Genomic DNA, 26,039 nt, shown 5'->3' with positions numbered 1-26,039 from the left:
AGAAAACAAAGCAACATTTAAGCTTCAGGACGAAATGTAGATTATATGGTTATTGTATCTAAACTTATAACGCCAACAATCCATCCAAACCTTTGGATATCTTTTACTAAAATTTTAAATCATTGTAACAGAAATTAATTTACAATAATTTAAAATATCCGGAAAAAAGATCCAAAGGTTTGGATGGGTTGGTGTCGGTATGAGAAAGTCCTCCTCTAATCAGTATTTTTTTTAAAAAGAAAAACGTCTTTTTCTTGTTTTTTTCTTCTTCTCACTGCTTATGTCGTGTGAAAGATTTCTGTTAGTGCTTCAAAGTTAGGATGGTGCGATTTCACAACTTTCTATAGCTTTCTTTACAAATTGCCGATTGTACATTCCCTTTCTTTCCTCTTTTTTCATAAACAAGTTAGTATGAATTTTATTATAACCTCATTTAATTGTAGGGGTATTGTGGTATAGAAAAACGAAGATATGTATTGAATTATTTTGAACACAAGAGTTTACTGTAAGTTCACTTCTAGATACTCATCCGACTAACGATGACTTTCAACTAATGAAATCTTTATAATGTATATTTTTCATAAGGAAAATCAAATGCCAGTGATACGACCATACTTACAAAATAGTTTTATGTTTAATATTCTTAATCAAAATAAAGAGAGGATGGTACCCTGCTGGTACTTAAAATTAATGGGTTTAACAAGTATGATTCTTAATGTTTTGAATGTATATTGTCTATTATAGACAATCTTATAGTTTTCAGTTTATTTCTGATGTTATATCAAAGTTTGATAGTTAATTTTTATCATGGCATGCTATATTTATTTGATACTGAAACAACTTTTGACTGCTCAAACCATAAAAATAATAAAAACCAAAAACAAGGTCATTGGGATTAACTTTGACGTAAACACATGGTCTAGTTGACACTTGGAAAATTAGGTATGAAAAATGTAAAACGTATACATTGTTTAAAAATAATGAAGTTCATAAAACCAAACTCAGCTAAAGTGGACTTAAGTCCTGGTTATGGATCAGAGCTATTCATGATTTAACATAGTATAACTTTCACTAAATTTGAAAAAAAAAAAAAAAAATGGTGGACATTATATGGAAATTTCATAACACATATATTGTAAACAAAGACAAAGATAAAGTTAGATATCACATGTAGATGTTAAAACAAAATATGCTGCCTATATATATATATATATATATATATATATATATATATATATATATATATATATATATATATATATATATATATATATATATATATATATATATATATATATATATATATATATATATATTGTGTGTGAGTGTGTGTGTGTGTGTGGATGGGTGTATGAGCGTGTGTGTGTATGTGTGTGTGTGTTACATGTTTAGTCCTTTATGCAGTGGATTTAGCTCATAGGATATCATTTTAATATCCACGGTTGTGAAGTCAGAATGTTTTTGCGTGGATTTGATCAAGTCAAACATTGTGGATTTACATCTATAAAACAGTATAAAACATGAAATAGCTATGTGTAAAACATGTGATGAAAAGAATCTTCGGCATTGTTCGTGGTTGGATATGATTTTTTATCCAACTCGTTGTGTGTTTTTATCCCCTCGCCAAGGCTCGGGGGTAAAAACACACAAGTTGTTGGATTAAAAAAATCATATCCAACCACAAATCATGAGAGATCTAATATATATATATATATATATATATATATATATATATATATATATATATTATATATATATATATATATATATATATATATATATATATATATATATATATATATATATATACATAATCAAAGAAGCTTTCTTAAAAAAATACTGCGTTCATGATCATTTATGATGCTGTTCATAATTTAAAAAAATCCTAAGTATTGTAATACGTATTGATTTTGAAAAATATATATATGCTTTAACACCACAAGAACTCGGAAGGAATTCAAAGTGACACGACTGCTCCTAACAAAAAATACTATAGTTTACTCTAGTTAACTATCGTTTAACATAGTATCAAATTTTAAATTACAGTAAATCAAAGTTTTTTACCATATTTAATCAAAGTATTTTTACAATGAATTTCAAATTGTTATATTTAATATTCTATAATTCACACACGCAAATGTGGTGCTCCTGGGAGGGGGGGGGGCTATATTGATTATATATTGAAATATGTTTATTATTTGAAAAATTTTGATATAAGTGCATGCATAGATATGATGGTGAGGATACCGTATCTCTTCAAAATGCATGAATTTATGACCCTGGTCAAGGATTCTGGTATTAGGGTATGGTTGTGTTGAATTTTTAGTGAAAATATATTATTTCCCTTTGTAAAATCTTTTCTGCTCCCGGACAAATCGGGAGTAAATAGAGTAAAAGTTTTAATAACTAGGGTTTTTGTTACCAGATTTTTTAAAATTTGACCATTTAGTTAGGTGTTTTAGTCCTGGCAAGGGATCTAGTAATTTGTATTCTACTGAGAGACGTTATTCCCCTTTGCCATTCACTTTTGATAATTAATTATTGTAAATAATGTATTTGAACGGTTTTTGAATATATAAAAATCTTGACATGAACTTATTAGAATGGTATCTGAAAAAGGAAAATGACAGTTCTTAAACACAATAACAAAAGTTGTTTTTGTTGTTTTTATGAAATATATATATTAAATATCTTCAAATGAAAAATCCGGTGTGCATTAATTGTTCATTTAAGAAACACTATTAATACAATGATAAAATTATTATCAAAGAAAAAGGCATTTCAAAACATTTTAATCTTTATTTTGATATTTTCTGGCGGAAAATTTCTTATCCTGAAAGTTATTTTTTTATAACAAAAACAGTACATTTGTCAGAAATAGTGAAAGCTCGACAATAGGGTGGGTGGATAAGGATATCCTTACCCAGAATGAGTATAGTGACCATCAAAACCCGTGTCCTCTGTTTTGGGAGCATCGTTTATTTAATGTGGATAAAGCTTCTTTTTACCATATCTGATACGTTTAAATCATAAAGTAAACAATATTTTAGGGATATAATAATTATATTATTGGTAAGATATTCAACTATTTTTCCAACTGTAACTTGGCGATCTTTCGTAACAAATTGCTCAACTAAGGACACATCTCTCACCCAGCTTGCTTTCACCGGGCAACAGAACAAACATCATTTTTAAACATCTCCCTTCCGTCACTAAAACAATCAATCCAACTGATGATTGAACTTCTGGCAAGTCTTTTATCTTCATAAACCTTGTACAAATTATTATATGTTATATTATATTATATTACTGCGAAGGAATTTCCAATTTATACGAAAAACTTTACACCCGTTCGATGCTCGAGTACGACTGAGTCAACCATTTCTTGTCACAAGTTATCTTCATATAGACGTCATTTTCACATTGTGACGTCACAAACATGGAGCAAAACATCACATAACATCTGCTATTTATAGAACATATACATGACTATGTGTGCCAAATTTCATTCTGATCTGAATTGTGGTATTGTAAATATAGAGATAGTTCACAAACTTTTTGATCACCCCTTGTAGTTTACGAATGTTATTTGACAAATAAATAAATTAAAATATTTTAAAAATGTTTTGATTGAGACTTTCCAGGAAGAAATCTCAATAGCAGTATATGTATTTCAAATACTGATTTGTGGTAGTCATGCATCGGCACATGTTGTCGTCGGCAACGATATGTGCCGATGCAAGGCTGTACAAAGTAGGGGTTAGGGTCGACATATTTAGCTCACCTGCGCTGAAAGCTAAAATAAGCTTTTCTGATCTCTCCGTCTGTTTTTAAACTTTTCACATTATCAGAATTTTCTCAAGAACTACTGAACCAATTTCAACCAAATTGCCATAAAGCAGTCGTGGATAAAGGGAATTCAAGTTTGTTCAAAGAAAGGTCACGTCTTTGAAAAATCTTTATCTCAAGAACCACTGTGCCAAAAAAATTGAAACTTTTGTGGAAGCTTTATCATAGAGAGTAAATTCAATTTTTTGTTCAAATCATGAGCCATTGTAAAGTTGGGGCTATAATAGGTGATCACAATTATACATAGGAATATATAGGAAAAAAATTCAAAACCTTTTATCAAGAACTACTTGGTCAGAAAAGTTTATATCTAAGTGAAAGCTTTATTACATTGTGTACATTTAAGTTTATTCAATCATGACCCCCAGGGGAAGGATGAACCACAATTGGCGATCAATGTTTTACATAGGAATATACAGAAAATCTTTAAAAATCTTCTCAAGGACAGAAAACCCATGATTAGTCATATTTATATCGAAGCGTAATCAGGTAGTGTAGAATATATAGGAAAATTCTTCTGAAATCTTCTCAAGATAAGCAAAGCTAATTTATAGGAAAGCATTATCAGGTATTGTTATGTGACATGTACAGAGGACGACAATATATGCAGTGATGGTAGAGAGTGTAATTTCGCATTGTCGCCGGCGACAATATTAACAGGACGACAATATGTACCGTCACAATCGCGCTGCATAAAATGACATAAGAGACAAGCCAGTGCGATTTACTCATCAATTATATTCTCGAAATCGTGGCGCAGTAGTTAAAGGGTTTGCTTTATATTCGCAGGGTAAAGGAGTTGATCATTAGGTTCAGGTTCAAATCTCACTGCGGGACATAGTGACGGGCCTTTGGATGAGACTGTATAAACCGAGCTCCCGTGTTACAGTAGGTGCTGGCAAGAAAAAAATCCTCACTGCTTAAAAGCCGAAAGTGCCTAGTACAGGTCGAAATTTGCCGCCCTCCACCGGTAAGTGGTGGCGTCTCAATTTGAGTGAAAAAAATTCGAATGGACGTTTATCAAACAAACATACACAAAACTTAAAAAAAAACCCACAGTATCTGTGGGACGACCTTATATGGAGTGAGAGTAGGCGACTCTATGTACGTGACTGTGTACCTTTTCAGACTGGCGATAATATAAAGTCATAGAAAAGAAACAATATTTCAAAGATGCAAGATTAATATGTAATCCTAGTAATTTTACTTAATAAAAAAAATCTAATAACTATCCTTGAGTAACTGATCCTGACTCAGGGATTTACACGTACATGTATACCTTGTTTACGAGTTTCGCTCCTGAGCTTTTGAGCAGATTTTTGTTTTGACCTCCATTTCAAAAATTCTGCATCATATTTTAGTTCTGACAATAGATTTGGATTCTTCAATGCCAGTTAAACTATATTCAGTTAAAACCCCATGATTATATTCCATACCAAAAGCATTAAGCGAAGAACTACATTTTGTGGCGGTAGATTTTATAGAAGAAATGATCATTTTTTCTCATTCAAAGTATTCAAAGTATTGGATTCCTATTTTTCCATGCAGCCTGCACACAGAGTTATTTAGTGCCGTGAACTGTTTTATGCTGGTCTTAAATTATATATTAAATAATTAAACTGTCATTAATTCTATCATCATATTTGACAAATATAACAAATATATTGTGCATATCCAGAAAAAAATAGCCCCAATTTAAGCCTTAAATTAACACTATTGTGGTAATATCTCAAAATTAACATCACAGATAGGACAAATAATTGACAATGCGAAGTAATTTTAAACTTTTTTGTTGTCACAAATTTTAATGTGTCTATTCAAGATGAAATACAACTTTGTATTTTCCCATAATTTATTTGAATAAAAAAAATATCAGAGGAAAATCTTTGAAAAATTGATTTTTGTGTTAAACGTAATTACAGTGTAAAAATGTCATACTAAATGCTCTGTAGCGCCAAAAGAAGGGCTTTAACCCCTATGTTTTGTTTTGATTTTTAATTAAGCTATCTTTGGTATTTTTAAAATTATACTTGATAAAGAATTCTCATTACTTTTGATAGCAGGATCCAACCTCCTTAATTACAATTTTGACACTATAAACGTTGTATTTCACACATTGTTCTGACACTTGAAGGACAAACGTATAATAGGTAATTAATCAAAGTCGACAGGTTTGAATTTAGATAAATCATCATTTTCAGCAGATCACCATACATGCCAGTCAGGGTAATCAACAAGGTATTAAATGCGCATCTGGTGCATCAAAATTGGTATTTTCAGTAAAAAAAAGATGAACGATCACGAATTACCTACCCCGTCCTAGTGAAATATGAATCCCTCGTAAATAAGGAATGTCATGTACATACATGTACTGTATATGTTTGAAAGAAACCGCTTATCCACAGGAAGTGTTAAAAAAAATAGAGGAAAAAAAACACAATCGAAATAAGTAGTCCGTGTTTTCAAAATAGTCTTTTAAGAATATATATAAAAAGAACGATAGAAGTTTATATTATTTTGTATGTACAGGAGATTTGATTCCATTTCCAAGGTTTATAAAGCATTTGATACTGATTTTCATCATCATGTAATTTCTTTCAAAAATTAAGTGCGTTTGAGCTTGTGTTTGTGTATTTCTGGGGTGGGGATAGCAATAAAACAAAAACAGAATATGGGAATTCTTTTGACCTTTTTCATTCCATATGTCTCATATGAGGATGGTTGTAGATCTTTATTTAATTAAGTGACCGATTTCTTCTTGAGAAGATTTTATAAGATTTTTTCTCTTTATTTTCCGATATCAAAACTGAATCCCTAATTTTGACCTTGTTTTCCCTATATATTCTTACTTTAGAATTTCACCCTCTATTCTTGCCTTGAGAGCTATGATTGAAATTTTGACCTATATTGTACATGTATTTAAATTTTAATCCATAAGAAAGTTACACATATGTGTTTGAAAAAGAAAAAAAAACCGCTTCACCTTATTTCACAACCATCAATTCTCGAAACAGGGTTCATTAAAATAATATCAAATTTTATTATCAAAGGATGCTTCGTGCTTAGAGACATAAATATCGCAATATTGGTTTTGAACAAAAAATTTTAAAAATTGAAGTTTACAAGCGATTCAAGAGAGACGTCATAGGATTGAACTCTTTACAATCCCACTTTTTAACTTAGGACAGATTTGAAACATTGATAGTCATTAGAGTTAATGATCAGTTTTCCATTATATAACATATTTAAACAGTGGAATCGACAAAGTACTCGATGCACTTTTAAAGCAAACGTCTGGTACAAATGTAAAAAGTTCAACATGAAAAGGGTACAAATAGTTGGCATTCCCTGGGTTAGGCTTATTATTGGCAAATATACTCCACAGCTAACAGTATCTCATTACTTATAATGTAAAGCTTATATAACGAAGAAATGTTCATGTTGTTTAAATAAATCTAGAAATTACTGATTGAATACATGAACACCATCTGCTTTTCTGCATACGATAGCTAATTAGGAGAGCTATTTTGAAATGATTACCTGCAGTTGTATAATTGCTAATTCATTAGTTATGTGTCCTTATGTGTTAATTAAATACATTTCAAGGTTTAATATTATTTTTTTCTTCTCTGATTAAATGACAAACATGCTTCTTTTTTTTTTTTTTTTTACCTGGAGAGGCATTAGTTTTTGACCATATTGCAAATTTATTAAATTTCTGTCATGTTTGAAATTTGTATGAAATTGTCATGTTAAAAAAATTGTATGAAAGAATAAATGTAAACAAAAAAAATGAAGGTAGATATCGTTGCTCAACTGTGTATGTGTGAACCTTTTAGCTATAGTTAAAAGTGTTAAATACTCCTTGCTTAGATAATTAACCATATTTTCAAAAACGAAGTTTTTTTTAAACAGAGATGTTTTTGTGCTTAGTGATCCCATATCTTTGTTTGTTTTTCCCCATTTTGATGCAGAAAATATAAAACTAGTAATATATTTCTAGCTCTTTGTTTGTCAGAAGTTTTGAAAAAGAAGGGAAAAATAGAAAATAAAAATCGTATTACGTTAAAATGTCACATCCGTTGTCTAGAGGAATATTGCATGAACGTAATCATGTAGGAATAAAAAAAAAATGAATGTTAACATTCTATTTACAAGAAATAGTTTTATGTTCCCTATATGTATTTTATTTATCAAAAAAAAAAAAACAAAACAAAACAAAAAAAAAAAAAAACAAACAAAAAAAAAAAAAAAAAAAAAAAAAAAAAAAAAAAAAAATAAAAATAAAAAATAAAAATAAAAAATAACAAAACAAAAAAGGAAAACAAAACAAAACAAAACAAAACAAAACAAAAACAAAACACCCCCCCCCACACATACACAAAACAAAAAGAGAAAAGATCGAAAAAAAAAATCTTTCAAAAATCTTATTTTTCATTGCATCAATATTTTTTCACAGGTCTACATTTAGATGTCTTATTCATAACCTCAATCTTTGAAAGGTCCTGATATCATAAAAAAATATAATTGATAAACATTGGCAAGGTACAGTATAGGAATGTATTGGTGACCAATCAAGAAATGCTTACAAAATTAGTTATGCATGTACATTAGAGCGTCGATGATCCGGAGGCTTCTAATACAGTGTTGCTTCTAGTTTTATTATACACCCATGGCTAATAAACAAAAAAAAAAAAAAAAAAAAAAAAAAGAAAAACAAAATAAACTTGTTATAGGTACGTTTAAACTTTTAAGCAGCAAAAAAATAAACTTTGAATAAAATTAATAGTTTTTTTGAATAGAAATAATGATAAAAAATATGTAATGTAGACTTTTATAACATGTCCGTGTATGGAGAGAAACACTATCGCTTGTTTCGAAAGAAACTTGGGTGTTAGGTTAGATATTGAATTAATCATAAACATTAAGCATATCTGCTATATTGATTTAACCTACCACTGATACTGTATCTTTGAATCATGTTTTTACAGTTTTTCTAATTAACAATCTTACCAAATGGAAAACGTGACTGAAATCTATCACATTATGTGTCAATATACAGGCTTATTTTTCCAAAATGATCACATCTGTGCTTGAAGTTTCTCTCAGAGTGATATTAATGGATAATGAACTCGTGTTACGAAGGCAGAAATGTCGCCAAAATGAACCTTACGCAAAGTCTATCTTTGATAAAACCAATGTTAAGGTTTCGCTGCTTTCTACAGTCTGTTTCACAGCAAGAACTTGATTACTATGCTATAATTACATGAAAGGTCACGTCTCAGATTCTTATCTCATCTACTTCCGGCACTGTCCAGAAAGTGGCTTTAGCCTGTGTGTCCAACCGTGCCTTGATGCTTGTCCATGTGAAAAACTAGAAAAGGTAAAAAGAGAAAAAGAGACTCTTTCTCTCTCTCTCTATAGATAGATAGATAGATAGATAGATAGATAGATAGATATAGATATATAAGGGGATGAGATTCAAGAGTTATAGTATTTTTTTTAACCGCCAAAATTAAATAAAAAGAAATTACTCCCCACTTTGTATTAAGCTCTTTTTACTTTTTGACCGTCTCATTTCTTTCAATTCCTATTTCCTTAACAGTTTTCAATCATTTTTCCCCGGAGACTGGGAAGACTGAGGTCAAAATGGTTTGCTCTGTTTTTATACGATATAAAACCATTTCCATCTCTTCCTCATCCTTCTTCCTAGATGCTGATGCATCAAATTTCCCATCAAAGTTTTGATGAAGGGGGTTTCCCAGTAAACTTCTTTAATTTCAATATTTTCTCCTACCCCCAACACGTCAAAATCTGCCATTGTGCAGTATGAAACAAATCACAACTCATATACATGTAGTTCTTTCTAATAAGTGTCTCAAGTATTTATTTACATAATTATTGTGTAATATTCCATAAGATGACACGAAAAAACTAAAAGGAATTTCTTTTTAAATATATTTATTCGTTTTTACATGATAATGGTTGTTTTATTAAAATATCTAATGTAAACAGGGAGTTATGGTAAAAAGTACTCCCGGTTCACTTTTTCCAAGGGGGTGTGACTCTATATCTACATTCTTTATACTTGATACATGTATAAAAAATACCATTTGACAGTCTTGTCCAATCAAATTACACTATTAAGATAAAGTAAAATTATTCATTGACAAAATTTAGTTCTCTTTCTGTTTACCTGATCACAATGTGAGGAAAACAACCGAGACTTCAAAGTACGTAAATCGTTCATTTTGCGTTCATCGTCATCGCTTACTATTGACTTCATGCTCGACTTTCGTTGCGCTTTCTTAGTGCTCTGTGAGAATGAACTGTGCAATATTCATTCAGGAAAGTTCAAATCACCGTTCACTCCCCTTTTGTTCATACCATTTGTGAAAAAGTCGTCGGTTTAAAGACTATACCAATAACCCATGCCTATCTATTTAATCTATGTTTTATGCAGCATTACCTTCATTAATGATCATAGTTGTTGTTTTTTTTTTTCAACTAAAGTTATTTTTAAATCTAATTCAGTTCAATTATTTTTTTAACCCTTAAAAATTTTTTGACAAAAAAAAAAAAAAATACTTTTTTTAGTTTGTCAATGTCAAAAAGGATACTGACCATAATACATGTAGAAAAACGACCGAGGGTCACTTTTCGACGAAAAAAAGGGTTTTTTTTTCCTGCAAGAAAAAGCCCATAAATCAGTTTTCTGTATGCTTCACCTAAGAAAAAATGTCTCCTGTAGAAAAAATAACCACACACGAAGAGAGTGATATAAGACTCGGAAGGACTGATTTTCATGATCAGCAGGTGTCAAGATTTAAGTTGCAGTCCTCTCCGTTTTTCTCTTACAAACCCTTATGGAGCAACATTCCCACGTTAATTTTCCTTTTTTGTTGAGGTGCTTAATTACATGTAATATCAACAATGACGGGAAATGTCTAGTTTTTGATGAATGACGAAAAAGGTGGAAAAAACGAACAGTGATTGATCTCATAAATTCTTAAAACAATTCTATTTGTGAACATAGCAAAAACATAGACCCCTTCGAGAAAAATAAATTTTATATTTTTATTTATTCAAATAAAGGGTTTATTCTTATTCTTTAATTTGTATCGGAAAAGACAATCTATAGTAAAATAAGAATATCTTGGTCCAAGCTGATTGATCATGATTCTATTAATTAATATGTTAAAATTAATCAGTATAAGGTAAATCTATCAGAATCGTTTCCCTTTTTCTATGTTTCCTGGATTAGATGGGGGAAAATACAGGGGTTTTCATTTTCCTAGTCCTCTTAAAAATCAATTTGAGCTTCTAAAAATTGACCTTGAAATCAAAAACTCTTGTGAGGGAAGGGTTAAATTCTCATGGTACATGATGGAAGAAAACCATGAAGTCTTGTTTTCTTTGAAATGTTAAAATTTAAAACAACATTATGTTTTATTCAATTCCCTATGGATCTATATTGCTTTCTCAAACAATGAAATTCCATACTGCGATAAAAAGTCATTTTAAATGTAATTATTGCATGTTTTCAAGTAAAGATTTTTTCAAACAGTACTTAAATGACTTAATAATAAAAATCTAAAGCTTTGTTGAACAGCTGCCTGAGATACACTATGTATTAAGAAACCTTACACAATGATGTAATCAATAAGCTTATTCTTCTACTATTGAAGTGATCATTACAAATTAATCTATTCATCAGCTCAAAGTCTACATTACCAAAAATGCTCTGGATCTTCTTGTGAAATTTTGTTAAAGGAAAAGAAATAAAAACATTTAGATCTCTGAATTATACAAATATAACTCTACAACTTTTAAATGAGGACATTCAATAAATTTATTTTAAGTAAATACATAAGTATAAAAATCATGTTCTAAAAACTTAAGACAAAACAGGTTTACAACATTTTACCGGCTTGACAGTGAAAATAAAAAGGAAAGGAAATATTATAGCATGTAGTACGTTGCATAAGGCTAGTACAGAATTCAGTCTTTCGTCCGTATATGTAGAAGAGTTAGCAAAAGAGATAATCTGCACCACTATCATTGGAAGGGACGGAAATACCGTGGCGATGAGAGTCGACCTTAACATTTTGAATGCTTTTAACTTCCAAGAACCACCTGTCCTAGCATTTGGCTGGTTGGAATTTTTCACAATAGGATAGGACGGGGAACGAGGAGTACGATTTCGTTCAGAATCTGAGGTTACAGTTTGTTGTCCATGTCTAGTTACAATGACTCCTCGACAAGATGATTCATCCAAAGGTTCTTGAGAACTTGTTTGATTTTGTGAGGTTCCCTGGTTTGATGACCCCCCTGGTTGGTCTTTCAAAGATATGCCATTGGAAGGACATGGTTGAATTTTATTTACTTTTATCTTGATACATTTAGAATTTGTCATTTGTACATTTCCTTTGACGATATTTGCTGATCCCCTTGAAGGTTGGGATGTGATTCGAGTTTCGATTTTGTGGGAAATAAGCAAATACATTACAGACATGATAATGATTTCGATTGAGAAAAGTGTTCTGGTAATGTCAAACAATAAGCTAATCTTATCTTGAAACAATGCCAGTGCTCCACATCGTGTAGTTTGTTTCTGAGCATGTGCAAGGAACAATGGTAAAAAAAGGAGAGTAGAAATCAACACCGAAAATCCAAGAAAAACCAGCCTCGCTTTCACTCCAGTCATCAAGATAAACATTCGGCTCCAAGTGGGCTTTAAAGCACAATAGCGTTCAAAGCATATGTAAATAAGATGGAGGAATATGTTATGTCTACAAATGATGGACAGAAGAAAAATCATCATACAAGCATACTCACCGTATTTTGTGTATATTATTAGAAACAAATAGAAAAAGTCAAAAAGTATTTCACTGGATGAGATTATAAGAAATACTAAATGCTGACTTCGCTTTCGGAGATAATTGTCTTTAACCAAAATGATGCTTGCCGCAAAGTTGATAAGCATTGAAATACACAGTATAACTCCAATTAATGGATAAACATAACGTCCGCTTCCTCCAAATGGATCCTCAAGAGTCGTATAATTCATATTTTCCACGGACGAATGATTCATTTCTGTCCATTTGAAGTCACAAAATTAATGTTCCCTCAACATCTATACGGTTAGTGTTAAGGTAACAGATATAGTTTGTCTGATCTGTACACTCTACCTTACCGCTATTTCGATCTTATATATATATGAATATTTTGCAATGTCATAACTGTTATATAATGTGATTTTATTGATTTGTTTCGGTAAAAATTGTTACGAAGTGAGCTTACGCTGTAAAGAGTTTACATGTATGAAATGCAGTCGAAAACTAATGTGTGAGAGAGAGAGAGAGAGAGAGAGAGAGAGAGAGAGAGAGAGAGAGAGAGAGAGAGAGTTTTATATATGTCGCTGTACATTTCATTTGCATAACGTTATACAAAATTATGAGGCTTTATAAGTTGCAGCTGTATTCCTTAACGTTAATCAATTAATAATAAATGATATAAATTGTACTGAACTGTCTACGGATTTTTTTTCTTTTTTTATTTTTATGTGTTTTTTCCCCATCATGACAAGGAACACACGGCGGGTGTGACCGTTCGGGAGGGGATGCTCACTTCTCCATGGCACCTGATCCCACCTCTAAATTTTTGGTCCGTGTTTGCTCTGCTCCAGAATTATATCGTTTCATTGGACTTTCGAGATTGAATACTGTTCGTTATCTTCATTCGTACTGAGACCACCTTCGAAATTCAAAGTTTGCACTCTCTAGACGCAGAATTTCTCAGTGTATGGTCGGTAAGTACTTTTGATTTTAATTTGACATATATTATAAATGTGTAATGAACAATTTTCTCTAACATGTTATCGTAATGCTTTGTAACAGAGTTGAAAGTGGCTATGCGTTGTATATAGTGAGGCCACGCTCCTACTAGCACAAGCTAGTGGGTTAACCGTTTAGCTCAGTCGGTAGAGCGTTGGATTTCAAATCTGAGGGTTGTAGGTTCGAGCCACAGTGTGGACACCCCTAGCTAATCGGCCATATTGGCGCCCAACTACAAAACCCACATGGTGAGTGGTGTTTATAGAGTCTCGTGTGTGAGATTTCTCAGGGATAAGAAATCTCAAGAAAAAGAAAGGGGGAAGTGTAACAGAGTTGAAAGTGGCTATGCGTTGTATATAGTGAGGCCACGCTCCTACTAGCACTAGCTAGTTGGTTAACCCTTTTGCTCAGTCGGTAGAGCATTGGATCTTAAATCTGAGGGTTGTACATGTAGGTTCGAGCCACAGTGTGGACACCCCTAGCTAATCGGTCATAGCTTAATAAACATTCATACATTATGCATGTAGTATATCATACCATAGCACAATTTCAATACATCATAAAAAATATGTGGATCAATTACGATGTTCAAAATTCAAACAAATACACGCATGTACTTCTTCAATTTGATAATTTGCAACAAAGAAGCACTTTTTTCCTTGGGTCTGGTTATCGTCTGGCCTCTTGGCGTCAGACAGTAAAAGGCATGTTGGAAGCATTGTTGTGTTAACTCGATCTTGGAAACTTCATACATTGGAAAAGAAGCGTGCTTAACACCCAAACAATACCAGATCATTAGACGTTAAAACAAGATTAATCTTACCTTGAGATCCTTATTTTTATGATCTCTGTTATCACATAATTCATTCTAGGTTAAGTAACATTAAGCCATTTTTGTATGCATCATTTATCAAGGTAATATATTTCACGTAGCTTAACAGTAGAAACGAGGCTGGTCAGGTCAAGGTCAACAATATCAGGTAGACTAACAAATGTCCTTTTATTTTTAATGCCTCGTAGCCTCTGTCTTCCGAATTTGTCTCTTATTGAATCAATATCTTGCAGACATGTTTGTTTCATAGTAAAGAAATGAAAAATAGATTTAACATTTATTTATTAAATTGTAAATACAAGTATCTTGTAACAAGTGGATGGGTTACGGGCGGTTAGAATTTGCGGGGTTCGCTTCAAGCATAAATGCAAACCCCAAAAGCGAACACTGAGTTTGCTTTGGCGAATGCAGAGAAGACCCTGAGCGAATGTAGAGCGAACCCAAAGAGAACACAAATTATTGCAAAGAGGGCCCAAAACGCAAACCAAATCCTAGGTTCACTTTTGGGGCCCTCCTGATCACTGGTACTAGACTGTGTTTGGCAGATACTGTAATATGTTTTGTTTTTCTGAGTTTTTGTTTATCATTTAGCAAGGTTATCATTATTTTTAAGTGTGCATTTCTTTTTTTCCTATTGTTCTTTTTTTATCAAAATACTTTACAGGAGCATCTAACAATATCTTTTTATCCAGTCAAAAAGTTATGATACTGTACCTTGAAAAACCATTGCACTCATGTTAATATTTAATGTCAAGCAATTTTATTTCACATTGATTGGAAAGCTTCTCTGTGGTTACAGAGGCGTAAGTACATACATATGAAACAACGATTATACGAAAATTCTGATGACGGTTTGCTAGGTTTAAAAGAATATAATGTGAAGTAGGAAGAAACAGCTTATAAATTGGAGATATCTTTCACTGGAACTTCCGTTAACCTTTTATAGTCACTTTTAAACATTATATTCCGCAAAATTCTCAGTTTCATATCAACATATCTTCTGGTGTAAGAAGAAGAATAACTCACCTTAAACAAGGATCGATGGTCTCTTTTCGACGTAGAAAATTGACTCCCTCAGCAGTAGATAATGTGAGTTCCTTGTGTAGAAAAATTACCGAAGGGCCAGTTTTCTACATGTGCCACCTATAAGAACCCTCTTGGAGAAATGGGCGATGTATAATACCATAGGGTAATTACATGTAATACCAAGATTTTCAACCCGTTGTCAGGATATGGGTCGCAGCCCATTCCATTTTTATTTTATCAAACCGTTATGGAGCAATACCACATGCTCATTCTCCAGTTTATGAAGCGACAAATTAACACAAACTCAAATAAATGAAAATATCATTTATTATTTTTAATTGAATTATTGCGCACATTAATTGATTGCGCATCAACTCAATTGTGTGGATATCATGAATGCATTTGAAGAGCAACAATACAATTATAGTGTGCGTCAATTCAGCAAATTTATTAATACTTTCAAACAAAAAAAATAATAATAATAATAAAAAAATATGTGTGTAGTGTTTTTCAGAATTGAAGATATTGATCATGAGAAGAGATCTTTAAACAAAGTGCGCGCTTGAAATGAATTGACGACGTCTTCAGAAAATTAGTTATCTTCAATCACGAGTATTTGAGTTTTTGTTAATTCGGTGCTTTACCTTTTAGGTTATTTAGGCCATTCCAATTTTCTATGTTAATCGTCCGCAGACGAATTGGTTTTAAGGTTATGAATTCCTTCCATCCCCAAATACCAATACTTTCCTTCCAATTTCCTCCATTGGCCTCCATTTTAACATTCTTTTTCCAGTTTCCTACCAAACATTTGGATTTTACTAGCATTTCTATTTATTGTTTTTCCATTTTGTTACAATGTGAAGAAAATTCTCAAATATTGATGAAAAGTTTCATAACTATTATAAAAATACTGTGTTTTTCACGAATAAAAAGATTTTTGATTTTAGGGTGGATGTTAAGGTCTGACGACACGTTCCTCAAATATCTGTTTTATATCTCTTCATAATATATATTAAAAAGAATATTCATAATTGTCATTCTCTGCTGATCTCTAAATCGTTTTCAAAATGTCTTGAATAAAAAGTACACCAAAAATTGTAATATTAGGAATTCAAAAGATTACCAAAAGGATTATATAGGAAACACCGCCCTCTGGTATCTTGCACAAATGTCTGGTAAGGGACCTCAATTCTTTTTGAGGAAGCTTGTTAAAGTAGCAATACTTCAAAAACATATTTTTGGGAAAAATTATATATTATGTAGGAACTTGTCGTCTGACCTTAAACTTAAAAAAAAAACCATTCTAATAATGTAACTAGAAAAAGTATTTCACGGACATAGGAAATAAACTGTACATGTATATTTGATCAGGAAATCAATTGTGGTTTGAAGTATAAAAGTAAATAAGAAGGTACGATTTCAATACAAATGAAATATGAAATTTGTTGTGAGAAAAATCAAAATTAAAATTAAAAATCATGTTATAGCGTGTGTATCTTTAATTTGTGCGAAAAACCAAGTGAGCTTAAAAAGTACGCGGACCACATGCCGCCCATAAAGATTTTGTGATGTGATTTCCCTCTTATTATTACACAACATATCTGTAAATTGAAGTGAGCGATGGCTGTGGACACTATTTTTCTAATGGAAAATAGTATTTTGAATAAGACATTTTGATGGTTTTTTTTTTCTTTTTTTTTTTTTTTTTTTTTTTTATTCGCATCTCTTTTACATTATTGTACATTGAAGTTAATACAACATGATGTGTTTTTTAAAGAATAAATAGAGAGATAAAGGAGAGAGAAGAGAGAGAGAGAGAGAGAGAGAGAGAGAGAGAGAGAGAGTTAAGAAAAAAGCTGCTTCCATCTGTTCCACTGGGCATCAAACTTTTCCTTTCCACCATTTTTATAAGAAATAAACTTGTGTGTTTCATAATAAAGATTCATTTGTGATATTGCAGCACATAAATTCAAAGGTTTCTCAGTACATCTTGCTGTATAAATATAATACTTAAGCCAAAGGATAATAGTATTTTGAATATCAGCATAATTCTCTATATAACCTAAAATAAAGGATTTCTTCATAATATTTATCACTACACCAGTCTTATCTTCAAGAAACATTACAAATTCTTCTAGAAATAATTGTATGTAATCACATTCCCATAAAAGGTGTTCTATTGGTTCTTCTTCCGAGTGACAAAAATTGCAGTATTTAGAGTCATTTCTTTTAATTTTAAACAAAAATGAATTTGTTGCTAAAATTCTGTTTGTAATTCTGTAGTTACTGAAACCATTGGAGTTTGCAGTCTTTTGTCACTATGAAGGGTATTTTGTGAAATTTTTTCCATTCTTTATCATCAACCTGTAAAATCTCACTCCACTTTGTTTTACCTGTTGACACAGAAGAGTTTTGATTAAGAATTTCATAAAAACATTTGGATTTACGACATTTCATCACCTTGTAAATATTTGACATAACTAATGGATTTTCTAGCTTTTTGATAGGTTTGTCAAGACCAGAATTTTTTATCCAAAATTTAGTAGCATGAATAATACTACTATATTCTAAAAAATTAATCTTTATTTTTGGATAAGTATTACAAAAAGATTCAAAACTTAAGAGTGAGCCATCTTCATTAATGATATCATTAATCCGTCTAATGTTGCTGTCAAACATTTCTTTATTATAAAAAGGCTTTCTCCCAATATGAATCATTGGATTATAAAATAAAGGCGAGTCACCAGTAACCTCAGACGTTTTCTCATGATTTTGTAATATTAACCAGGATTTGAAAACGTCTATCCAAAATTTATTTTTCAAAGTTTTCAGAAAAGTTGTGACATATTCAGTGCCACAGTTTATAAATTTCTCTAAGTTAAAATTTGGGTTGAGGTGTACCATGCCCCTATTTGTAAAAATGAGATGTCTTATCCAAAATAATTTCAAAGAAGATATAAAAGACTTAAGGTTTATCATTTTCAATCCCTCAACTTCATAGTTTTTAACAATAACTTCTTTTTTTAACCCTGTGGATTGAATTATTCCATAAAAATGAGAAGAATGTTTTTTTCTAATTCTTTACAGTATGATTCAGAGGGGTTTGGGATTGACATTAAAATGTGATTTAGTATAGGTAAAACTAATGTCTTAATAACTGTAATTTTCCCTATTGGAGTTAGATACCTTTTCCCCCATTGTTTAAGTACTGATTTAATCTGTACTAGCTTAGGATCATAATTTAGTTGTTGTAACTTATCCAGTTCCACATCAAAATGTATTCCTAGAAGAGTAAATCTAGTAGTTCCCCAGTTAAGATTGTAATTTGGCAGTAAAATTTCATTGCTAAACTTTTTGGAACCTATCCACACTATATGAGTTTTGGCATAATTAATGTGTAATCCAGATATTTCTGAAAAACTCTTTAGTGTTTCCAATGTTTCTGTAAGGGATTCTTTACTGCCATCAAGAATAAGAGAAGTGTCATCAGCTAATTGAGAAATCTTTTTTTCAACATTGTTCACAGTTATACCTTTAATATTTTTGTTTAATCTAATTTGGATTGCTAATATTTCTGCACATATAATGAATATATAGGGAGACAATAGGTCTCCCTGTCTGCAACCCTGCTGGATGTTAATTCTATCAGAGAGATTACCACCTTGATTTATTGCAGATGTAATGTCTGTATTAAAAAGCGATACCCAATTCCTAATTGAGGGGCCAAAGTCCAAAAATTTTAGTGCTCCGTGAATAAAATTCCATGACAAAGTATCAAAGGCTTTTTTCAAAATCAATAAGTAATAACAACCCAGGTATATTTTCTTCTTCCGTATAATGCATTATATCATATATTAACCTTGTATTTTCACCTATATATCTATTAGAGATAAAACCTGTTTGATCTTGGTTGATAATTTTGTCAAGGTATCTTTTTAGTCTATTTGCAATAGTGCCAGATGCTATTTTGTAGATGGTATTTAACAAAGTGATTGGTCTCCAATTCTTTAAGTATTGTCTTGGCTTATCGCCTTTTGGTAAAAGTGTAATAATACCATGTCTTGTGTGATAGAGAGACTCCCACTCTTATAACTGTAATTAATAGATCTAACTACAAAACAACCAATATATCTCCAAAACATCTTAAAAAATTCAGCAGAAAAACCATCAGACCCTGGGGATTTATTAGATTTCATTCTGTAAAGTGTATCTGAGGCTTCTTCCATAGTAATTTCACCTTCTATAGATTCTGCTTCTTTACTTGAAAGCTTTGGTATTTCTTTATTATTTAATTCATTAAATAAATCAGTATTTGGGTTGACTGCACTTTTTTTATATAGTTTTTCATAAAATAATTTTGCTTCCTTTAAGATTTCTGATTGGTCATAAATAACATTACCATAATTATCCTCCAATCTAGGTATAATCTTACTAGTAAAATTTCTAGATTCTAATGTGCAAAAATAGTGTGATGGTTTTTCACCTTCCTCAACCCATTTTGCTCTACTTCTGATATAAGTACCTTGCAATTTATGTTTTCTAATGTTCTCTAATTCTTGTTTTTTACTATATAATTCATCAATATTATTTTCACAAACATTTTCTTCCAATAATTTAATATTTTCTATTAAATCTCTCTCCTTGTTTTCTCTTTTCTTTTTGATATATGATGCATATGAAATAGTCTTACCTCTTATTTCTAAAAGCAGAGTTTCTAAAAATAGCTGATCATTAACAGTGAAAGAAATATTTGTGTCTGGAATATTATCTATGTTGTCAAAGTTATACACTGGGATTGCGTATTGTTTCTTAACCTCTAAAATAACATTTTTAATACAATCTAGATAATTTTCGTCATGAAGTAAGGAATTATTAAACTTCCATAACCCCCTACCTTTCTTAAAGTCATTAAAAGCTATAGATAAGGATATTATTGAGTGGTCTGATCTATAACTAGCATCTATAGTGCACTTTTCTAATCCTGACAAGAGGGTTTCAGATATTAAAAAGAAATCTAAACGGCTTTGCCTCAATGGAGTTTTCCTTCTCCATGAATATCTACGCTCATTTTCATGCAGCTGTCTGAAAGGGTCAGCATAACCATTATTTTCTATTATTTCCAAAACTTTATCTCTTGCCTTTGGATTATCAAGAAAAATCAAGATGGCGCGCGTGAGGTAGACGCTAGCTCTCTGTGAGCGCAAGTTTGGGGAAATATAACTGAATAGTGATTGTTATGACAGCTGATTTTCTAGCAGTGTGCTTTAATACATTGTGAGGAACCTTTACGTCGTGAAAGACTTAATATGGACAGTCCTTCTTTTTGATATTCTAGAATAAGGAATGTATTAACTTCTCAATAGTCGTGAGTACTGTTTACTACTGTGATTTTGAAAACATCGATTTACCTTGGCTTATGTGCCTTGTGTGTAACATTGAGTAGAGTAGCGGTAATTGTAAACATGTCAACTACCAGGAAAGGATCAGAAAGAAATAAATCGGGGGCTGATAAGCTTGAAACAACTGACCCAACACTGGCTTCTATAAAAAACGATTTACAAGAAATCAAAGAATGTTTACAAAAAACAGTAAAAACAAATGATCTTGAAGCTATGGTAACAAATATTGTAAAAGGTCTTCTAAAGAACTATGAAGAAAAAGCAGAAAAGCGAGAAATTCAGTTAAAAGAAAAAAATCGGCGCACTTTCACAGGACGTTGATAAACTAACAATGGAGAATGAAACTTTGAGAGAAAAACTATGTGAAGCAAATAAAAACACAAGAGAATTAGAAAGAGAAATGAGTGAGGTGCGATATTTAGCGACATTTGCCACAGTAAAGGCCAATTATAATGAACAGTACAGTCGAAAGAATAATATCAAAATATACGGTGTAAAAGAAACAAAAAATGAGAACATCATTGAGGTTGTCAAATCTACATTGAAAGAGAAGGGGGGTGTGGAACTTGATGAACAAGATATAGTGGCGGTTCACCGGATCCCAGGATCCAAATCAAACGACCCAAAGCCAATTCTGATTAAACTAAAGAACAACGACAGAAAGGCACACATCATGCGGCATCGATCAGCGGTCAAGGAAGCACCTGTAAATGTTCGACTGGGTGACGATGTTACTAAGGAAAACAGTGAATTAATCGCACGGCTGTTAGATAACGAAAGTGTATCATCAGCTTGGTACTTAAATGGATCGGTGTATGGGAATGTGAAAGGGAAACGCATGAAACGCATGATATCTTTGACGATATTGATTTTAAAGTAAAAAAAATCCGGGATTAAAAATTCTGACCATACCTCCTTCGACAATAGTTACCAGAACGCTTTTCCGGTCATAACTTGCATTAAATCTTCCAAACTGTGACTCACAACTCCATGACGGTAGTCAGCTTGACTTTCAGTTGATTTTTTTACTGAAATAATTCAATTCATCTATATTGTTATATTTGTGCTCTTACTCTCCTCTTTCTTTCTCTCTTTTAAGTTTCAAAATGAGCTCCGATTGTTTGTTTCCATGGGTATCAATTCGTAAACGTCTTGTAATTATTCTAAATGGTTAAAATTATTTCAGTGAACTGCCAAGGTTTAGGTGATATTGCAAAGCGCAAGGATGTTTTTAATTACTTAAGAGCCTTAAATTATAATATTTATTGTTTACAAGATACACACTTTTCATGTGATGTTGAAAACGAAGTAAGAAATTTTTGGGGATACCAGTGTTTTTTCAGCTCATACTCCACAAACTCTAGGGGAGTGGCAATTTTAGTTAACAGTAACTTTGATTTTAAACCTCTTTCAGGAAAGGGTGATGTTGATGGGAATTATATTTTACTTAAAGCATATATAGAGGGCCATGAAGTATTGATATGTAATATTTATGGTCCAAATAATGACACACCACTTTTCTTTGAAAACTTACAAAAATATATTGATGATATGCAGTGTAGTAATATTATTTTATGTGGCGATTTCAACCTAGTTTTAAATCCTAACTTGGACTATTACAATTACAAATCTATAAATAATTTTGATGGTTTTTCTGTTGAAGGACAGATGATACAAACAAAAACATTGATGCCTGGATTGGTATATATTTTTTGACTTATTTTGGTTGTAAATGATGTGACTCACAAATTTCTAAAATGTTAAGAATTTGTATACTTTCTATGGTGTTTAAAATTCAACCTTTTCGCAACCATTCTTATTAATCTATACAATCTTTGTCTCTTAAAATCCCATTATTGTAAAACTTTGAATGAAAAATTAAAATCTGTGCGGTTAAATTTATTCAATTTACTCGTATAAATATAACTTAGGTTGTTATTTTCAGGATTTTTGATAAAAGTTTCTTTTTTGGATCATCTGTCCTTAAAGCTAACAAACTTAAAAGATACAATGATGTCATATTTCCAGAACGGCACTCTTTTATGCCAAATAAAGTACGCTGATATTGTAATAAATTAATTTTACTTTTAAAATCTTACTCATTCAGGTGAACTATTGCTATATACATGTATCCGTTTTCCTGTCGTCGTCTGTAGTGCGTTAACAATTGAACATTTTTAGCTTCTTCCCTGAAACCGCTAAACCAATTTCAACCATTTTTTCCACCATGATCACTGCTCCCCACCCCCCGGGGGCCTTAGGGGAGGTGTCAAAACAACTAAAATGATTACAATCTTTAAAAATCTTCTTATTTACTCCTGGACATCAAGCAGTCAAACTGTTGGCATAATTAGAATGAGTATTGAGCCCTCTTTCAAAATTGTGAAATTCATGACCACAGGGTCAGGGGTTTTTGAGTTAGTGCTGGGCTCTGTTGATCTTAAAGTGAGAATGCATTATTTCTTTAAAAATCTTTTTCTCTGCTCATAGGTATTTAGCAGAAACCAAGTATTTAGTTAAGATGAGCTAAATCACCTCTTCCAAAATTGTGAACAACTTGACCTCTGGGTCACAGGGACTCTTCCAAAATGATGGTCCCTAGGGTTAGGGGTTCATAGGGGTGGGGTGGGGGATGGGGGTTCTATTAAATATTTAGTGGTAATGCATTATTATTATTATTATTATTATTTTTTTTTTTTGAAACCTTCTTCACCGTCCCTGGGTATTAAACAGAAAAAACTAATTGCTTAGTTATGATGAGCAAGGCTTTCTTTTCCAAAAGTTTGAAATTCATATCCCCGGGGTCAGGGGTTTTGATTTTAGGGTGAGGCTCTTTTGAATATATGATAGTAGAAAACATTATTTCTTTGAAAATCTTTTCTGCTCATTGCTATTAAGAAAACATACCAAGTGCATGGTTGTGTAAACAAGAGTGCCTCTTCCAAAATTATGAAAAACTTGGTCCCTGGATCAGGGGATTTGATATTAGGGTGGGGCTATATAGAATCTATCGTGAAAATGGATTATTTTTTTGAAAATTCTCTTCTCTGCTCCTGTGCATCTAGGGGGCAAATAGAGTATTTAAAGTTGCAATAAGGAAGGGTGTTTTTCCAGTTTTGAAATTCTGTACCTTTTGTAAATTTATTAAGTTTTACTGAAAGAAGTTAATTATTCCCCTTCGCTATTCACCATGATACAGTCCCTGAAACGTTCTACTTTCCCATTTTTCCGTTCGTTCACCGTTCGTTCAGCGTGCGTTCACCGTTCGTTCACCGTGCGTTCACCGTTCGCTCTCCGTTAACAGTTTTGCGTTCAGCGTTCACCGTGCGCTCGCGTTCACCGTTCACAAAGCGTTCACCGTTCGCTCTTCGTTCGTTCACTTTGCGTTCACCTTGCGTTCAGCGTTCACTTATCGTTCAGTCTTCAGTGTCTTTCGGAACTCCGAAGTGAAAGGACTTATCTTCTTTTAAGTAAGGATTTAAAGGTTTTGATTTTAATAAATAACCTACCGTGTTTAAAGAATCATTATTTCATGGGAAAAAAATTATCCTACAATTTTTATTATTGTAACTTAGCCGTTAGGTTATTTATAAAATTTATCTGGAAAATAAATGTTGTTATAAGTACATGTATGTACCTATGTAGAACGATGCTGAAAAATTAATTTAAATACGGTCAAAATACTGATACTTCAAGTACTGCAACATTTTGCTTTTATGTTAAAGACGACAAATCGTAAATGGATAGATAATAATCGAAGTCAATTAATTTATCAACTGCAGCAAAAATACGAAAATATTTATTTCTATCACATGTTTTTTTTTTTTCAAATAATACAGAAATACATGTTAGAACTTGTTCTGAGAATGATAAACAGTACTGCGGATATCCAGTTAATTAAATATCTTTAGAGCGAATTAAATTGATAGTGTGGTTTAAAAAAATATTTGTTTAAAATTTAATACATTGAAAAATTTTTTTTCTACTTTACATATATAAAGTCTTTAATTAGAGAGAGAGAAATGCCTTTATAACATGATTATCATTTATATAACCAAAGTGATTCTCCAGTAATGATATTTTTCACCGTAACTTTATGTTTGTCATTCGATATTATTAAGTGCCCCCCCCCCCTCCCCGTTTCCCCTAAATCGGTTACTTAGTTAGTATTTCCAGTACATTTTAGTTAACATTTAAAAAGAAGTTAATGTGTTTTGTAGCACAAAAATTTCAGTCTCAAAACAAACATGCATCTAAACAAATTCATTAAACAATAGTTGTTCAAAATATACATGTGCTGGCGGTGATACATGTATTTTAAATTGGCAGGGAGTATGTTTCAAATTCAAGCGACTTAATCATTCCAAGTGTTTATTCCCAATGTATTTTATTTATTTATTTATTTTTTTTTTTTTTTTTTTAGAAATGTTGGAATCAGATCTAGAAATGATAAGAAAAAAATGTTAAAACTTCTTGGAAATACTAACACTTTGCCTTCGGTGTGACGAGACTTTCACACCTGCACAGTGTCGAATGATTTTGATTGACAGGTCAAGCACGTGGACTTCGTGTGAACTTGAAGCAGGAAAATAAAAACCGATTATGACTGTAAAACAAATGGATTTGTTGATAAAAAATCGTTACTTTCACTGCCTGATATATTTAGAAAAGAATTAGAATTTTTATTTGATATAGGTGCAAACATTTGAGGGGGGGGGGGCTAAAACCGAATCTCTCTCTCTCTCTGTCTCTCTCTCTCTCTCTCTCTCTCATTTGTCTGTTTGATAACAACTATGACAGCATATTACTTAAATATCAAGTTGTGAAAATTTAATGTATAACAAATAATATGCTTGCCTCTTTGTATCATCTTGTCCGAGTATAATCACGGCCGGGAAATGTCTACAGATACATGAAGAAGTCTGCTCAATAAATCATCATAAAAAATAAAACTGACACATAAATATATTATTGCATTAAAATTATAAAATACGAGTGTATTTATGCAATAGGTCCACATACCTTTGTAATTTTTTTTTCTCATTATTTTACACGGAATCGCCTTGTATGGTTGTTACAGCCGTTGTAATTCATTCT

The sequence above is a fragment of the Saccostrea echinata genome, unplaced genomic scaffold, assembly GCF_033153115.1.
Source record: "Saccostrea echinata isolate AGI-Se365-2 ecotype Australia unplaced genomic scaffold, CSIRO_AGI_Sech_v1 ptg000016l, whole genome shotgun sequence".
Classification (NCBI taxonomy): domain Eukaryota; kingdom Metazoa; phylum Mollusca; class Bivalvia; order Ostreida; family Ostreidae; genus Saccostrea; species Saccostrea echinata.
Note: the sequence above shows the minus strand (reverse complement) of the source record.